This window comes from Microtus pennsylvanicus, chromosome 4 (genome assembly GCF_037038515.1).
Source record: "Microtus pennsylvanicus isolate mMicPen1 chromosome 4, mMicPen1.hap1, whole genome shotgun sequence".
In the NCBI taxonomy this organism is placed as follows: Eukaryota; Metazoa; Chordata; class Mammalia; order Rodentia; family Cricetidae; genus Microtus; species Microtus pennsylvanicus.
Window position 1 is genome coordinate 143,428,956 of NC_134582.1, and position 20,178 is coordinate 143,449,133.

General features: G+C 41.7%; 1 protein-coding gene across 2 annotated transcripts in view; it reads right to left on the reverse strand.

Moving 5' to 3' along the window:
* Epc1 (enhancer of polycomb 1) overlaps positions 1 to 20,178 on the reverse strand; it is a 100,201-nt gene that overhangs the window by 41,593 nt on the left and 38,430 nt on the right. The gene's annotated exons all lie outside the window — the stretch shown is intronic.

Below are 20,178 nucleotides of genomic sequence, written 5' to 3' on the forward strand. Positions count from 1 at the left end.
AAATGTAGTTATCATAAAGATGAAGGAGTTTGGGGAGCCCTAACAGCACAGCTAGTATAAGGTTCTTTTTGCCACAGGGGCTCATTATGTAGACCAGGCTGGCCTCAAACTCACAAAGCTCCATCTGACTCTGGCTCTGAGTGCAGGCCAAAGGCGTGCATAGCATTTTAAGATGATTTAAAGTAGAGGCACTACTTTCTCAAAAGGTAGTATTTGCCAGAGATGAGAATCTGACTAACAGCATAAAAGCTTACATCTGAAGACAAGAGTTATTTTTTTAAATATAACTTTACTTGTTCACGTTTAGGATTAATACAAGATAGGTATCAACTAGGAAGAAAATCAGCATTAAAATGTCAATGCCATTGTTTACATGGAGGAATCAGAAAATGGATCAAATTCAAACGAGCAGAGACATTCTCAGGCCACTCCACAGTAGCCAGGTTAGGCAGGGTTAGCATTCAAATGTCCAATTAAGTATCTTCAAGAGGAAAGAGAACCCATGAAGGGTGATTTGTTTCTCACGGCAACTTTAGAATTTTCCTTTATGCAATGAATAAAACTCTCCAATGGAACTAACCAACTATGCTTTACCAATAAGCCATTCTGGGCTAGAAGACACACAGAACTGACATTTGGGGTTTGGGAATGGCAGTAGCTTTCAATATAGATGTCACCTTATCCTGGTTTTGCAAATTAGACATTTTTCAAAAGATTGACTGACTTTCCTAGAATCACTTCTCTCTTGGAAACCCAGTGCTTGGGGCACATGATTAGGACAACTGGAGGGGGGAACCTAGCTATGTGTGAGGACCTTTCAACAGAGCACAGAAGTCCCAGTCCTGAAGAAGGAGAGGCCCCTAGGCATCATCATGTTTAACCTAAGTGGCTGAAGGAGCCTGGAGGGTTCGGCTACACTGCGTTGGGAATGGAATCTGAACCTCAGGTGGAAGTGACCCATCAGGCTTTTCATAATGATCAGTGCTATCCATTTAGTTTCATGTTCAAAGGTAAACACAGCAGGGCTGCAATGCTAACGATAGTACCAGGTGTTGATTAGCCGGCCATGTGAGGGTCCTTCAGGCAAACAGGGCTCTGTCCAATGATTTCACAGATGTTATGCTCAGAGGCCGCCATCTCTGGCAGCAGAACCAGGGTGCAGCTATATCAGAGCTCCAGGTTCAAGATTTCACCTCATTTGGAGCACTTGTTCCCCTATCTCAATCTAACCAAGAAGGCCGGAGAAGAAGCCTGGACTAGTTCTACAAATACTGTTATCTACTGATTTAAGCCTGAGTCTAATTCTTCCATCTTGATTCTTATACAAAATGACTTCATGAAGCCTGGTGGTGTTGGTGTACCCAGGAGACAGAAGCAGACAGATCTTTAAGTTCAAGGCTAGCCTGGTCTATAGAGTAAGTTCTATCTAGGACAGTTGGGACTACACAGAGAAACCCTGTCTCGAAATAACAACAGAATCCAACCAAACCCAAAGACTTCAGAATCCATTGCTTATTTACTGCTATATGAACATCATGACCACACAGTTCACACTGGAAAGTCTACTAACCCTGAGCTGGGGCTCCAGAGACCATAGCCCCCTTGCACTCATACCTCCATTTAACTCAGTTCCACATATTGAGAGAGAACTGCAGACACAGTTTGGGACAGAAATGTCCATTCTGAGTAACCGGAGCAGAAGCTTCTGTCAAAACTGTCTGGATGGCAGGAAAGATGGTGTGAGCCTGAATTACTCTGTCTATATTCAAATCTTCAAATGATGGACAAAGAGGCATCACTGTAGGCATCTTCTGGACTACAGAACTATGCACCTCTGCCAATTGCTGCTGGTACTACTTTCAGAGACCCAGGATGGACAGCAGACTATGTATAAGAAATATTTTATGATTCAAATATCCTGTTCATATAGTTTTATAAATTTAAAAGGTTCTTTCATGGGGATCAACTAGAAGAATCCTTTCACAGAAAGGAACTGTTATTATCTTCATAATGAACATATACTCAAAAGGTCAATCTCTGTCTCAAGTAAATTTTCTTCTGAATTTCCATAGTCCCCTCTGGACATACAGTAAGACTAATGCTGGAAACATGTACTCTGGACTCAGGCTGCTTGGATTAGAGCCAACTCCAACATCTAACAGTTTGTGATTCCTGGCAAGTGTTCCAGTCCGTCAGTGAGGGGAGAAGGAAGAGCACCCAAGAGTGTCTTTACAAAATTGGCTAGCATTTAATAAGACAAATGTGAGGCTGAAGGGTTTGGTATAATCTCTGAGCAAAATAAGTTTTGATTTAGTTATTACTCAGAAAGCTCTTATTAGTTAAGAGAACACCAGCTGCTATAAAAGTCTTGTCCTCATCCAGCCCTACAAATGCCTAATTTAGCATAAACTTACACACACACACAAAGCATTCCAGCTGTATGAAAAAGTCATTAAGAATGTATCTATTCTCCCAAATACTTTTTCTGTACACATAAATGTAATCTGCAATATATTATAAAGTGATTGATATACAGAGAGCTTTACTGTCTTACTACACGCTTGTTTCACTTGATATCTTGAAGAGCTTTCCATACCTAGACTTTATTCTCTGCAGTAGATACTCTAGGTTTCACCACACAAGTCAAATGCATGATAATTTCATAATACAAAGAGACAGTGGAGAAAAAAATAACCTGGGAACAACCTAAATGTGTACATTTTCTCCTTACATGCTACAAAAGCAAACTATCTTTGTATATGTAAAAAGTATTTTTTGGACATGGGAAACAATCTACAGACAGCCATAATGTGTTTAAACAGACATCCAACATCTATTTCAACAGTCTCTGGAATAATATTACTTAGCAACCCTGCACATTTTAATATTTTTAGGCAGGGTCTCCTTATGGAGCCCAAGTTGACCTGGAGCTCACTATGCAACCCTGGATGACCTTAAACTCAATGGCACTGTTCCTGCCCCAGCCTTTTAAGTACTGAGTTCCAAGCAGAGGCCATCACCTGGCTTAGTATCTCGTTAAAAACAAACAAAAAACCTGCCAACCTTTATTTTCTCATTTTCATATAGTATATATATATTGGTGTTAACAGGTGTGCATTTTCCTTACAAGTTATTGCTAAGTTCCCTTATTTGTTGCTTTCTGTGCTGAACTCTGGAAGGGCTGCCTCCATTTAATGTTAAAGAAGTGAGTCTCATGAAATAACAGTACAAACTTCTGCTATAGTTTTATCTTCTGGATTTTTTATGTGTAGAAAGTTCTGTAAGTCAAACTTACAGGCCGCTTTATAGTTTGCCACACTTAATCTCAGAAAAGTTGCTTAGTTAAAAACTATGGTGTGTAAACAAATCCTTTGTTTAATGTTTGTGTTGAAACTTTCCACTTACTACTGGCTCCTAGGAGACAGCAGAAACTAAGTGTGACATGTGTTTTGGTGCGTCCTAGCTGGGATACTCCTGCTCTTAGACGCCCTCCAGTCAGGAGGAGAGAGGCACTCTATACTCAGTTTGTACAGTTGTTTCCAGCTCAGAACCCTTCAGCCATCCTTCAGGGCTTAGATGAACATGGAAGACAAAGTTTCTATTTTGGGTCCTCCTGCAAATCTAACCTGCACTCTGAGAACACATCTGAAACACTGGGACTGTTGCAGTGCATCTGTAATTCCAGTGTTCCTACAGCGAGATTGGGAGTGGATACAGGAGTCCCCAGAAGCCTAAGGGCCAGCTAGGTAGTACACACAGCAGTAAATGATGAGAGAGCCTGTTTCAAATAAGGTGAAAGACTTCCACACTCTGCTGTGTCAATAGATTGATGTCTGATTATAAGAGCTGGCTGAAGGTACCTACCGCCAAAGAGTGTATGGCTCTAAACAGGGCAAGCCCTTAATTTCTGTAAAGTCAGAAAATACCTTAAAAAAAAAAAAGTCCCAGAGTTCTATTAGCTCCCAGGAGATGAACCTGTCTGAAAGGTGGGCTTGTCAATGTGTCATGAACATCTGCCCTTACTCACATGGTACTTTCTCTGTTCCAGATATTCAACATGCTCACTTCACCATGGGAAGCTCCCACTTGTTCTTCACAGTCGAGCTTAAAACAATCTTCTCCACTTCATGTACATGTACACAAAACTGTCCCCTCATGGGTGTGCTAAAAGAAGCATGTTTTATACTTAGGCTAGCAGGCTGTCATCATGTTTACCCAAAATGTGAGCTCCTTCAGAAGAGGGGGTCTAATTTACCTTTTTATCTTTTTCTTTAAAAGGTGTATTTTCTCATGGTGTTTGGGGATTATAATATTTTGGAGACAGGGTTTCCCTGTGTACCAGTCCTAGCTGTCCTGGAACTAGTTCTGTAGACCAGGCTGGGGATTATCAATTTTTAACCTTGAGGACTAGACAAGAATATCTTTGCAAATTACTGAGATTCTAGTTGAGGAATCTGGTTTATTTGATAGGATTTTATAAATTATCACTGAGGAAAGCTGAGAAAGCAATCTTAACGAAGCACAAGGAAACACGTTTCCCTCTGCTCTATAACAGAATCAGATAAATGCCACAAGCCACTAAATTTCTATTTAAGCAAGTAATGACCTAACAACAGCGGTAACAATTATTAAGACTATTCTAACTGAACTAGAGACAGTTTGTTCTAAGTAGCAACAATATATAAAATTCCTTCTGGGTAAATAAGTGATGGTTAATTTTGTTAAAAAATCTACTAAAGGGTAATAATCCAGCTACAGTCACACTAGAGTCTTTGCTGTTGGTCAAACTTCCAACAATGTTTCTTTCTGCATCTCCTCCAAATTTTGTACACAAGTCTCCTCCTACACAGATCAATGCTTATCAAGTCTCTTCCACTATACTTTCACTAGAATGGCTAAAATTGAAAAGGCCAACATCAAAAGTTGCCAAGGATTTGGAAGGACAGCATTTATAGCCTGTCATTGAGAAGAAGTCACAGTAGTTTATAAAACACAACATGTACAGTTGATATTGCTTGGCAAACTCGCTCAAATCATCTTACTAACAGCATCCAGTGTCCACAGGAGGACATGCTACAGTAACAACTCAGGGGTACAGCACTGACACCACTATCAAACAACAGTCTCCCATACCCCAAATAAGATAAATTATCGTATAGTCAAAATGTGGAATGTGAGTAATAAAAAGGAAGTAGTTACTTTTACATACAATATCACAACAACTTTCAAAACCAGCTTCATCCACAAGAGCAGCACTGGAGTCCACCTACGTGGAGTTCTTAAACACACGAAGTTAACCTATGGTAGGAAAAGATCCTGGCAACAGCCCCCTTGGAGGAAAGGCATCTCAAGAATGATGGTGATATTCTGCATTTTGATGTGGGGCTAGGTGATGCGAATATATGAATGCTAAAATTCAATTCGGATACACTATTTGTAAATTTCTCTGTATGCAAAATTCTGAAATTCTATTTCAACAATTTAAGATTATAAAGGAAGTTTTTTGTTATTTCAAAGTATGAATTATTTGCTGGTTAAGTACTAAAGTTGAGCACTGGACATGTCTGGGTGGCCTGAGAGTCTGTGGCAAGGAAGGATGTTTTACAGCCATTGCCAGAAGTTCTCATTCTACCAGAAGCTTGACAATGACGGGCAGGTCAGCAACTACCTCACCTGTTACCAGGACTGTGTAATATTAGGTCAGCAGCTCCCCAAAGGACACACGACCTTTGTTCTGAGACTCACAGAAACTGAAAAGACTAAGTCATCAGGATAAAAGGTACATCTGCTCTCCTGTGGCAGGAAGAGGCCTGTCAGTCTGGGAACAACCATGCAAACCTACCTGAGCCCCTTTTAACCGGCCTCGTTAGACAGATGGGCAGAGAATCCACTGCTTCTCAGTGAGCTAGCTTTTGTCATCTTTCTTTCCAAAACATCTTGTCTTTTAACTTAACTGGCACATGGTTTCTTTACAAAACAATCAGGGCTTAAGTACTACTATGCTCAAAGGCAAAGTAAGTTTAATTTTGATCCTTGCCTTTAAGTCCTTCTTTGTAGCCCCAATGGGCTGTTTGTGCTGTATTTCTCAAGTTCCTGCGAGGCTCGATGAGATGCTCAATAGGGAGAGGGCAAGAGTAAAATGATAGTTCCCTACTTATAGGAGTCACAATCTAATCAGAACAAGTCCCAAAGCTCCTTCCTTTCTCTCCCTTTCTGGTTAGAAACTCCATAGTGATAATGTCTACACCTCATATCAACGGCTTCTTTCCATTTGCTTCTGGTTTCTTCTAAGTCAGTCAAAGAAAGTGCGCAGCTATTCTTTGTTCAGCCAGTGTAGGCAGTACCTTGACTGAAGGCAAGCATGTCCAATGGCCATGAACAGCTACCTAAGTTCTGCTACCTGTGCAAACTTGGCTCCCCACTGTCCTCAACAGTGTCTGTGCTGCTGGTGGGTTTACATGTTCATTTCTGCTCAGATTTCACAAAAGCTGCAGACCAATCTCTTGCCATGAACACCTCCCCCCATGGTTTCTCCTGATTTTATTCAGTTGTCCCACCTTCTCTTGTGGAGTTACTCCAGCGGTCTTTCTCAAGAGGCTGCACTCATTTTTTTTATATTGTTTTTATTTATTCTTTGTGTCTTTCACATTCCATTCCATTCATTTCCCTGTCCCTTTCTATCTGCCCTCTGCCCTTGCAATCTCCCCCCAACAATAAAATAAAGAGAAAAAAAAAAACCAGTTTTGTCATGGAAACTGCAGTGTGACACACTGAGTCTCACAGTAAACCCTCTTACCCATATCTCTTTACTTGCAAGTGTTCATTGCAGAGAGTCATTGGTCTGGTTCAAGGTCTCTGGTTTTTGCTGCAACATCTATGCTGGACCCTCACTGGACTTCTCTTGGATATCTTCTTGTTGTCCTGTGTTGTTGAGATCCTGCAACTTTGGGTCTGCAGGGCCAGTTCTTTTACATGCTCCAGCAGATCAGACAGGGTGAATGTGGGTGTGGGTCAACTCATAATCCTGGCTCTGGCCTGGGTAATTGCTGGGTTAGTCAGAGGCTGAACTCTTAATCTAAGGCTCTCTACTATCTTCCTACTGCAAGCTGTTTGTGATGTGTATCTAACTAGTTCTTCCAAGCCAATAATACCCCATCACTTTCTACCCAGAGTCAGTATCTTAAAGAACTTTCTAGTAATAACAGAATGCAGTAGTTCCCTGTCTACTATTTATATCCCTCTTCATTTTATGTGACTGTACTGAGATGTCAACTTTTCCTTTGGAGCTTGCCCACCATTTTTACATAACAGTTTTTACAGCAACAGAGAAAACAGGGAGAAGAGATTTTCAAGTGTCTCCCACCTTTGAAAGCACCGAGTGGAGGATGGCTGCATCATTAGTGGCCAACCTAGGCAATACAGTCAGATGACCTCTGACAACTAGGCTATCACCATCACACTCGGCTCAAGTCTGAGCAAGGCAGAAACAGGAGAAAACTTCCTGACCATCAATGAATTGATGTCCCCAAACTACATGTATCACAATGTCAGAAGGGATGAGACATAACAGGCCAGAAGCACAAATAGATGTGGGGTACAGGTGATGTTAGCACTTGGGACGTGGAACAGGAAGGCCAAGAGTTCAAGGATAGCCCTGGCCACACAAGACCCTGCTAGGGGCCATGATGTAAGAAATGATTTGTGAAGACAAATGGGAAGGCCCAAGGAAGAGAGAAAACAAGGAAGCAAATGAAACAATGTAGAACAGTTATATCTGGGTCCAAGGTCACAGAGATCTATGCACTATTCCTCTGTGTGGTACACACATGTATGTGCAAATGTGTGCACCCAAGTGAGCTCCTGTGGAGGACTGAGTGTGGCAAGTTTCCTTTTCTCTACGTTGTTCTTTACAGACAAGGTTTTCACTGAACATGGACCTCATAAGCCTGGCTAGGACTGGCTAGCCAGCAAGCTCTGGGGGATCCTCCTGCTTCTGCACCCTCAATGCTGTTAGAAGGTGGGGTGCTACCCTTGGCTTTTTACATGGATATTGGGGATTTGCTATCAATAAGCCCCAGGATACTATCTCCACCTCCTCAGTGCTGAGATTACAAGCACAAGCCAGCATTAGTGGATTTTTCCTTTTTTATGTGGGTTCTGGAAACTAACTCAGGTTCTCACAATCACTTTATGGACCGAGTTATCTCCTCAGCCTCTGTCCTATTTCTTTTCTCTTAACTTTTCTATAACTGAAATGATCTCCAAATAATCATTCTTTAGAGAGACTTGTAGTAGAAATGGATATTTGTGTCTTCCCCTCTGCCTTGGACAGTTTGTGAACCCTGTTTTCTTGCCCCCAGGCTTTGCAGACAGCCATGCAGCTTACATGGTAGATAGCATGGTAGGTAACAGAATGATGGGACACAGTTTTGCATGGACTAAGAAAAGTCCAGGTTGACAGAATTAGTCACCTAGTCATTGTATACACTTGTGCTGACCCACCTGGAAAAAGTGATCTAAAAGAGCGCTCTTTGAGGTGGTGGTTCTAAAACCAGACACTGTCTTTGAAAAGTAGTTCTAGAGGTATCATTCAGCCACATAGGACTCGTGTGCATCAACAATCTCAGCAAGGAGTCAGGGAAGAAGGATTTGGAGTCCTCACAGGTGCCATGCCCTGCCCAACAGACCATGCCTGTCCTATAAGTACTTAATATGTCTTATTTAGGTCAGCGTGACATGTTGAAAATTTGACAAGTCCCAATTCACAATGTATAATAAGTCTCAAAATCAAGTCATAATGCTAAGCTGTGATATGTAGTTCCTCCCACTCATGAATTTTGATTTTTCGAGACAGGGTTTCTCTGTAGCTTTGGAGCCTGTCCTGGAACTAGCTTTGTAGACCAGGCTGGCCTCGAACTCACAGAGATCCGCCTGTCTCTGCCTCCCGAGTGCTGGGATTAAAGGCGTGCGCCACCACTGCTTGGCACTGATGAATTTAAAATGAGCTATTTCCCATGAAGTTTACATTTTTCAACGCAGGCTCTATTTACCATGGAGGCTCTAATGCTGAAGCACACTGTATGGAAAAAGATTAGGGATTAGAGAACTGGTCACTTCAGCCTGTCGGTGTCTGGACAGCCGCTGTTTGCCTCACAGTAGAGCTGAGGAATCTGAAGACTGGAAGGCATGCAGTCAGCATCTAACTATCTGATTCTTTACAACCCAGATCCAGACCTTTGACACATCAGTGGTCCAGAATCGCGAGACTCCCAGCGGCAGCTACTAGAGCACTCCTACTGCACGGCAAAAATGACTGAAGAGCAGGACACCCATACAACACACACTTCACCCTTACTTCTAGGTCTGTTATTATGACTTTAGAATTAAGTATCATAAAATAAATTTTACTGTTTAAAAGAAAAAAAACTTATTCAGAGAGAAGACTTGTATGATGAACAAATTTGGTTACAGCAAAAGTGTCAAGTGTGATTAAATTTGACCTATAAAAAAATAAGTTTTATTTATTTTGTTTTCCAGCTGGCTAATGTTACAAACAGCATTGAGCTAGTGTTCCATTTACCTTATTACACATTTTGTGTAAGCCACCTGAAAATCAAACTTTCAGAATGTGCGTGAATGCTGAGACCTGGGCAATTAAGGAGCCCAGGGCACTGTAATAACGGCCTGGATGGAAAAAAGTGACACTTCTGTGTAGTTACTATTGTTTCCAAACTAAAACTAAAAATAACTGTACGTAATTTTCTTCCTTTTAGTCCCTTTGCTTCAGCAAAAGCAGAGCCTCTCAGAGTCCCCTCTCATGTGTGTAAACAGCAGTGTCTTCCCACAGCAGTTAGAAAAGGCCTAGCAGCCTCAAAAATCCTCATTTTTTTCATTTGTTAATTTAATGCAGAAGGAAATAAATCTGATAACTTCAAATTACTGATAAGCTTAATATCAAGCCGTTTTTCTTTTTAATGGCATATGAAAATAATTCTGCCGGGTTGTGGTGGCGCAGCACTAGGGAGGCAGAGGCAGGCAGATCTCTGTGAATTTGAGGTCAGCCTGGTCTACAAGATCTAGTTCCAGGACAGGTTCCAAAACCACAGAGAAACCTTGTCTCAAAAAAAAAAAAAAGAAAAAAAGAAAAAAATTTTGACTCCAGTAGAATTTTTCCAACAATAAAGCAGAAAGGCATATAAAAAGGAAACATGGGCTGCTATTTATGGATTTTGAGCAGCCGCCTTTAATCCTTAGTTTCTCATGTGTATGTGGGGCACATGAAGGCCAGAACAGGGTCTCCAGGGTCTTGCTGAAGCTGGCTGGCCAATCGGACAGGCCAATAACTAGGCCAGCCAGTTAGCAAGCTCCCAGCATATCTGCCCATCTCACCCTACAACCCTGACTGGGGTTACAGGGGTGTGTAGTCATCTTGGGACTTGAACTTAGATCCTCATGCTTACACAAAAACACTCTTACCCACTGAGCAATCAATCAACCCACTACTCCCTCAATTACCTTTAAAAAACATAATCAGGTATTTGCCATTATAAGGGCAAAAGTAAACAAAAGATATAAACCTCTTAAGTACAGTGCCTAGCACTTCAAAATCAATTTAATGTCTGTTTACTTACTAGTAAAGGACTGAAAATAATACCTAACTTACAGGGTTTAATTGCGAATTTTAAGAAGTTGGATCAGCGAAGCCTTACTAAAGCTGCATATTATTCTAATGGTCATTATGATATACACGGACCGAAATAGTCATAGAAATCCTTACTGTACCTATACATGAAACACACAAGGCCTTAGAGTCACTCCTCAGTGCTACAGCAATAAAAATATACAAAACCCTCCCAAACAATAAAACAAAACTCAGCAACTACTTTTTTCTTTCCTATTTTTATTTTTGTTTCTTTGAGACAGGGTTTTTTCTATGTGGCTTTGGAGCCTGTCCTGGAACTCATTTTATAGACCAGGCTGACCTCAAATTCACAGAGATCGGCCTGTCTCTGCCTCCCAAGTGCTGGGATTAAAGATGTGTCACACCCCTGCCCAGTTTCTTTCCTTTTTTGGAGGAAAGGTTTATTCTAGCTTACGTTTCCACTTAATTGTTATTGGCTGACGGTCACTGTCCACAGTTCATTTCTGAGAACTACAGGTCTAAGGCACACAGACTCCACTCTGCCCCTTGAGCTTTTCTAGGGCAGTCAGGTCTCTGCACACTTCGAAACACAGCTGCCGTTCATTTCAAATCTACTTATGTCACACACAGTGTGGGGAAGCTCAGGAATATTTTCCAACTCTGAATGCTACCTGAAATAATTTAGTCACCTCCTTTCATGAAAACAGACAAAATGCATTAACCACCTTAATATGGGGAAGAATGAAAAAAGAGCTGCAAACTTCAACAGAACCACAGTGGCTCCAGGCCTGATCTAACTCATTATACCATCATCTCTTTAGTTGATATGTACAGTGACAGATGACACATTTCTTCTAGTAAAAATCTCTGAGTTAGCCGGGCGGTGGTGGCGCACCCCTTTAATCCCAGCACTCGGGAGGCAGGCGGATCTCTGTGAGTTTGAGGCCAGCCTATTCTGCAAAGCCAGTTCCAGGACAGACTCTAAAGCTACTCAGAGAAACCCTGTCTTGAAAAAACAAAAAAGTCTCTGGTTCACATAAAGAGTAAATACAGCTCAGGTAGCATTTAAGAGAGACTTCTTACAAACACTAAGTAAACCGTGTTATATTTGGAACTTAGGAATGCCATTAAATTTGGTGAGAATGATAGGCCAATCTTATTTAAACAAACAAACAAACAAACAAAAAAACACAAAAGTAGCCATAATCTCATTCCAAACACATAAATTGTAACAGACAGTGCTAGTCAATCTTTAGAAGTCTAAAATGGCAAGTCTACATTGCAATAATACATGTTGGCACAGGAGTGGTGTTAAACATCTGTTCAAAATCAGGGACTTTGTTCCATTTACTTACTGGAAGCTGTTTTGTGATCAAAATTTATAGGCATTTAACTGCTAGGCTAAGATTCAGAGATTTTCAAAGCACTTTCTAGCATCACCATGTTTGAAATTATGATTACTGTGGCAGCCTGGAGCCCTGGCTGACCCATGGTGACCTATTGTGACAAGAGCAAGAAATAGTCCCCATCCCCTTTCAGGGGAAGCTAGAGACAGGGTTTCTCCGTGTAACCTTGGCTGTCTTGGAACTCGTTCTGTGGACCAGGCTGGCCTTGAAGTGCTGGAATTAAAGGCGTGTGCCACCACGGCCAGCCTAAGAAACAAACTTCTGACATTATTATATCCTGAGATCTTTGAGGCGGTTACTACAGACATACCATAGCCTGATCTATGCCTATCCTAACATATAAATAGGGGGAGGGGGCACAAACAAAACCTGAAACATTAAAGAAAAACTAAAATAGACACCATAGATTCAAAAGTCAGGAAGAACAAAAACAATATATAGCGTGCATGGTGAAAATCACTCATAACAACTTGAAAAGGCCGATAACATACTTTAACTAAACCCGGGGGAAGCTTTAAAAATGAGGAAGAAAAAACAGTGCATTGGTTGTTCTGTTTGGCATTACACAAAAGGACAGACAGAAAGACACACACACTCTGTAGGGAGAGACAATGGGCAGACAGACACAGACAAAGTCAGCAGGGAGGCAGTTTTTAGAAGAGCCGCATCTGGACAAGAACACTAGCTGGCACACTGAGCAGAATGGAAAACACAGACGAAGCCAACAAAGAAGCAACACAGCACAAAGTGTAACTACGAACCAGACATCAAGAGCCTGCACGAATCAGAGGCATGCTTCTGTGTCTGCCTTGCCATAGGCAGAGAGGAGGCTGTGAACTGTTCCAGCTCCCAAAGCCCGAGCACACATCAGACGAAGCTGAGAAAGGCAAAAGAAATCTCTCAGATGTCAACACAGAAGCCACAAGAGTTATGGAGCAGGGAGCCTCCTCACAATGGCAGACGTGCCAAGGACAAGAATATCCTGTGGATTTCACTTATATCCAGACCTACAGACAGGATTATGTGTATCATCTGAAGAAAAGACTTCCTGTTTAGCGCTGTGGTTACCTGGGACTTTCAGGTAGGCTGCACCGAGGAGATGAGTTTATTCTGCCCTAAGGGAAGATCTACTAGTATTACCTCCAAATATTTACATTTCTTTCAGCCATATGCTAATAAGACTGTAATTATGGATTCCTCTATGGTTAGGTTTGTTACATCATTTTGCTAGACTCGAGCATTTACCGGCTGACTTGACATAGGTCTTCCTAAGCTTTTACTTTCACTGCAGTCACATCTGGGATTGAGACTATTCTGCCAGTCTGCATCCAGGGGTCATGAAGAATGGAAGCCCCAAGTCAACCAAGGGCATTGCAGTGATATAAGTCAGTCTTCGTGGCAGAGCCACCAGGATGGGGAAAGGCTTTCTGCTCACAGTCTAGCCTTCCCTATCCTATCTGCTAACTGAAAGGGATGTCAAGTCACAGTCACACTTATGGATCTCTACTGTCAGACAAGTGCGTGGCAGTGAAATCCAGAGGTTAAGAAACTTGTCTTAGCACAGCAATCACATGGGAAAACCAGTGTCTTGATAAAACTCCAAGTTCAACAGGAGCAAACAGAACCTTAGGATAGACTTGGTAGAAATGTATGAGTAAATTAACCAACCTAGCCACAAATAATGGAGGCATTTAAATTCAACGCTAATAGTACTTGGAGCTCAGAATCTTATAGTAAAGACTGGGACCAACCAACTTACATAAAACAAGTGCCAGCAGCAATTACTATGACAGCCTGTGAAAGTCTCATAATGGACAACTAAGGAAGTGACCTCGCTGGGACTTAAGGATCATGAGAGATTAGTAAACTCAGTAGGGGAACAGTAGGGAAATTTTTTAATAATGAGAATAAAGAGCTGGTGCTGCTGCCGAAGGGAACCTGAAGGCTTCCAAAGTCAAAAGCAACAGGCCAGATGATACGAAGCCCTGAGCATTTGTCCCAGCTAGTGTTTCCTACTGCTGTGATGAAATGCCATGACTAAAAGTAAGTTGGGGAAGAATGGGTTTACTTGGCTTACACTCCCACATCATAGTCTATCATTAAAAGAAGTTATGACAAGAACTCAAACAGAACAGGAATCTGGAAGCAGGAGCTGCGCAGAGGCCATGGAGAAGTGCTGCTTCTTAGTTTGTTCCGCTTGTTTTCTTCTAGAACCCAGGACCGCCAGGCCATGGATGGTCCCACCCAAAGCAGTCCAGGCCCTCCCCCCATTTAGGAAATACCTTACAGTCAGGTCTTATAGAGCCATTTTCTCAATCGAGGTTCCCTCCTGTCAGATGTAGCTAGCTTGTGTCAGGCTGACATAAAACTAGTCAGCACAGCATCACACACCACTTCAAAACCAGCAGCAACAGGATTTTCTGTCTTTAAAGAACAACTGATTTCTGAATAGTGAGGAGGCAGCAACTAGAATTTGAGATTGCTCAGTGAGAAACTACTTATGTCTGTGAGAAACACTGTCCCCTAAACTAGGAAAGTAGCACAGCAATGCAACATTAAAATGGTTTAAAAACTGTATTAGGATTCTTTGTGTAATATGTGTGCATGTGGATGCCATAGAGCAAGACTGTGAAGTCAGATTCTCTGCTTTCATTTTCACATGGCCTCTGAAGACTGAATCCAGGTCATCAGGCGTCCATGGCAAGCACTTTTACTTGCTATAATATTAGAAATAGTTAGGAAATTACCTAGACACTAGCATTTTATTCAGGGTAATTTTAACGTCTGCTAGCCTGCCTGAACTTGCCCAACAAAATTCTCAACCTCTTGCCAGCCTAACTCTCTATTGAGATTCAGCAAACCTGGGCATGAACTGGATGCAAGGGCAGCGTAATAGCAAGCTGTTTAGCTGGGTAAGAAAGAGACAGAATTCAAGTCAAGATATCGCTAATAAGGGCACATCAACTGTCTTTTAATAAATAAAGCTTGCCTGAAGATCATAGAGTAAAACAGTCCCATTGGTCAGTCTTACAGACAAGGCAGTGGTAACATACACCTTTAATCCCATAGCCACATTAGTTTGCTATAGAAACTGGGTGGTGCACACCTTTAATCCAGCCCTAGAGAGGATTATAAAACAGGAGGAGACAGCTCTCAGACACAGACTGATTCTGAGATTCCTGGAGGCAGGATCACCATTTTCAGACTGAGGTGGCTGGTTGCTTTATTTTTTTGGATCTTCAGGCTGAACCTGATTTCTTTGAGTTTCTATTAATTGTGCCTCAAAGGGCTAGCAATTCTTTTATAAAACTGGGAGTGGTGTCATGTGCCTATAATTCCAGCACTTAGAGGAGGCTGAGGCTAGGAAGACCAAAGAGTTCATGGCCAGCTTGGGCTGTATAGCCAGACTCTGTTTACAAACACCTGCAAAAGCTACAGGACATCAAGAAACATGTAATTATGGAGTAGACTCTTTAATAGTTTCTGATGTACAGAAGAAAAAAAACCACTGTTTTATCTTAGTGCAAATGTACAACAGGGGAAATCCACAAAAGAAAAAATGTTATACAGAATTCTCAGGTATGGCACTCCACTGCCAGACAGGAGATGGGAACTTTATTGCAGGTAGGAAGAAAGCATTTGCCATCAATTTTTATTTTCAGATCAGAAAAATGGAAATTAGGGGCTGGAGAGATGGCTCAGTAGGTAAGAACACCAACTGCTCTTCCAGAGGACCCAGGTTGAATTCCCAGCACCCACATTACAGCTCACAACCTTCTGTAACTCCAGTTTCAGGGGATGTGACGCTTCTCATATAGACATAATATGGAGGAAAAACAGCAATGCACGTGAAGTAAAAATAAATAATTTTTTTTAACAAAAAGAAGAATGGAAATTAAAGTAAAAAAGTTTTAATTCCAAGTAAAAGATCAACTTCGAGAATATGTGATTTATTCTCATCTTTGACGTTTCAGGAACCGCTGCAAGCTTACACTGAGTTTCCTTACACTGAGTGGCAACAAAACTGCTGCAAATGAAAGTCATCTCTCATCTTTAAAAAATCGGGACTTCAGGGGCTGGAGAGATGGCTCAGAGGTTAAGAGCATTGCCTGCTCTTCCAGAGGTCCTGAGTTCAATTCCCAGCAACCACATGGTGGCTCACAACCATCTGTAATGAGATCTGGTGCCCCTTTTGGCCAGCAAGCATACATACAGACAGAACACTGTATACATAATAAATAAATCTTAAAAAAAGAAAAATTGGGACTTTAAACAGACCTCTCATGCTGCCCAGTTCATCACACGAATTTTAAGGCCCATGAGAGAAGACGTGTTTGCAGATGGCATGTCATGAGCATCACACTTTGAGAATGTAGCTCTTCGTGTGCAAGCTAGCACACTTAGCTTAGAACTTCACAGATTATGCTTCAGGAAAGCTCATGACATTCTCCCAGGCTTACAGTTTTGATTTATTATATTTCTCCTGTCCTTTATGCAACCCAATCTTAAAATTCTACTTCACCTGTCTCACTCCCAACATACAAATGCTAAGTATCATTTAGAATATGACATATATATATATGTATGTGAGACAGGGTTTCTTTTTCTATGAAGCCCTGGCTGTCCTAGAACTCACTCTGCAGACCACACTGGTCTTGAACTCAGAGATTCACCTGCCTCTATCTCTGCCTCTCAAGTGCTGAATTAAAGGCATTTACCATACTGCCTGGCTTTCCCAAAACTATTTAAGCATTAGTTCAAGAAACATTTGTTACCTCAATATTCAGCTTTTCCCATCAAAGGGCTTAGCATGGTGAGCAATTATATGCATTAACTTGTTCTCTAGTGCTCAGGAGCTGTGACACTTGGAAACTGTAAGATAGTTGTCATCTGACAGTAAAAAGGGTTTACTGAGATGTCTGGAAAGGAGGACAGCACTGCCCAATGGGCAGAGGTTTGTAGTGCTAGCCTTCAGGACTAAGCGGGGACACATGTGCTTCTGTATTCAATACTGGCTGACGTGTGAGCAGCCGGGGAACAGGGGCGCTATGCCATTTATAGGACAAGGTAACCCAAGACCAGCCGTTGGGTGCACTCTAAGTGTCTCTTGGGGAAGTGACACTGTGCCAGGTCATGCAGTCAAAGGAGAGGCCTGGGTGATGAGGGACGGAAGTCATGGGCTTAGAATCTGAGTCTGGAAGCAGTCTGCCAGCGAGCAGTGTTGGCAGTCCTGCAAGACTCCTGAACCTGAGTCAGAACTGCCAGGAAAGTGGCTCCTGGGCCCTCTGAAACCATGAGATTATAGATGTCTGATGTTTCAGGCTGCTAACTTCAGGGTACTTGCACAGTAACCCCTAAAATATCAGAATACCTTTGGAACTGGTCCATGGACCAGAGCGAGTGCATCAGTGAAGAGGACATTGATTAAAGCCTGGCAGTGTGTCACATGGCTGTGCATGGCTGTGCAGGTCAGAACACAAAAGCAAGGGGCATACATCCTTAAGTGCAGGCACAAAGTTTACACTGCCTTTGTTTGTCTGATTAGTGAACTGGGTGCTGGAACTTACTTGGGAGATTTTCTGAACCAAAGTTGGAAGTGCTTTTATTTTTCTGTAATAAATAGTAACAACACAGTAATAAATAATAATTAAAATAAGGGTTCTTAAAACAAGAGCCAGGCTGACAGCTTTGAAAAAAAATTGCAGTATCTCCTTATAAATAAAGCAAACATTTGGAAATGGATGCTGAGAGTAAGTACCATCTTCCTTCCCTAGGCCTCCCCACTCATACACTGGGATCCTAGGGAAGTGCTGAGACAACAGGTTCAGGCCTTGCCTTGTGCTGCAAATCTCTGAGACCTCAGAAGGATCAGAAAAGGTGCCAAGAGTACTTGTTTCACAGATTAGCTCATAAAGCCTTTCAGAAACTTAAGAGTGCTGTCTCTCCATAGGACTAGTAAAGGGATGAGCTCAAAGAAACTTATCCACACAAGCCAGGCTGGTGGAAGCAGGATTAGGAATCCAAGGTCATCCTTGACTGCAAGCTAATTCAAGGCCAACACGGGCTACAAGATACTTTCTCAAGAAAACCAAATAAATAATTTAATTATACAAATAGTTTCAATTAATAGAACAATACAATTTGAAGAAGACTCAAAAGTTTTTTTAAAAGAATTATATATGTAGAACGCTGGTCTCGAGCTGAAAGAAACAAGGGATGGTAGAAAATAGATACTGTTGGAAGCCCAAATGTTGGTAGAAACCAAACAAATGACTCAGTATTACACGTTGAGAAAGGGCAGGTAATAATAACCTATATTTTTAGCTTTCTGGATCAAGAATAATGCTCATGAAGCGGAACACCAGGAACTATACCCAGCAACTCTCAATTAATTGTACTGAATTGACTTAGGTAAAATACCAGCCTTTGAGCTGATACTGTAGCAGGATGAACCTTTGGGGGCTTTGGGCCCCGGTAAGTAAGAATCAGCTTTATGCAGAGGGATGTGAATCCTACGGTGATGCCTCTCAGTCCTGGCCATGTGCAAAGCCTCTCATATTTGCCCAGGGAGATCTAATTTCCAACAGCAATATTAACGGTATATCAACTCTGGGATCAAATCATAAAAGACTATGGCCCTCCCCTGACACTTTTATTCTAGAGGAAGTGAGGTGCTATGTTGGAAAGACAGCTTCTCCAGGCCAGTGGCATGAAGGTAAGCCACTTCCAGATCTTCCGTCCTCAGTATCAAGAAGTATTGCGGGATATTTGTGCGCTGTGTGAAAATGTGTTGCTGTGATTGGTGTAATAAAAAGCTGAACAGCCAATAGTTAGACAGGAGGTATAGGCAGGACTTCGGGGCAGAAAGAACTCTGGAAAAAGGCAGTGAGGAAGCCAGCCAGATGCGGAGGAAGCAGCATGAGTAGTATGGAGAAATGAGGTAACAAGCCAGATGAAAATAAACGGGTTAATTTTAAGTATAAAAACTAATGGGACAAGTCGAAGCTAAGGCGGAGCTTTCATAATTAATAAGTCTCTGTGTCATTATCTGGGAGCTGGTGGCCCAAAGAAAAATCCAAAGACTACAAATAAGTATTGGTTCAAGCTAAATTTGGGAATAATTTGTCATGGAGCAAAGAACTACTAGAACAGGCTTCCCTTGGAGTCCCTGACACTCTTGTGAGTTCTTTCTCACCTTCCCTAAATCTAGTTCTGCTCTTCAGTAACGAAATGAAACAAACAAAAAGGGGAAAACGGGGCAGGAAGAGCAAAGGAGCAAAGCAAAAGACTACAAGTGGAGACATTACATCACACCAGGCCCCTAGACGTGACAGGAAGTGAAAGACTACAAGTGGAGACATTACATCACACCAGGCCCCTAGACGTGACAGGAAGTGAAAGACTACAAGTGGAGACATTACATCACACCAGGCCCCTAGATGTGACAGGAAGGGGGGTTTTTGCATCTTCATCTCGAGACAAAGAACAATTATAATCCTTCCCAAGAAGTGCTTTAACCTTTGTACAGAAATTCTTAAATATATCAGTGGAATAGTAGTTTCACGAGCTTAGTTACTAAAATAGCATGTCATGGTAGCACATGCGTGAGGCAGAGACAGGTAGATCTCCATGAGTTAGATGTCAACTGGGTCTACATAGTGAATTCCATACCAGTCAATGCTACACAGGGAGATCCTGTCTCAAAACAAAATAAGAAAATACGAAAATACACAGAACATGTTAGAAGGCACGGAATGCCCCTCCTCTCCGCGAATCCTTTAGACAGTTAATAACTTTTTCACAATGCATTTACACCCCTGAGACATCCCATGGGAAACTGGGCACACAGTTAGGAAAATGATTTATCTGAATTGATTTTCTTGTCCAGTAAGCAATTCTTCTGAATTATGCCACACTAAATAATAAATAAACTAGACTGCATAAAAACCAAATCCACTGTCAATTAAAGCACTCCCCAACCTTCATGTCCTCATGTGATAGACATTGTATAACATTCTAAGCAGTTCTAGCCTTCAGGGACTAAAGCCAAAAGCAGTTAAAATGATTTTGAGTCCTTACACTGAAGTATTACAATGAGGTGATAATGCCCACAACAGAAGTTCTGAGAAA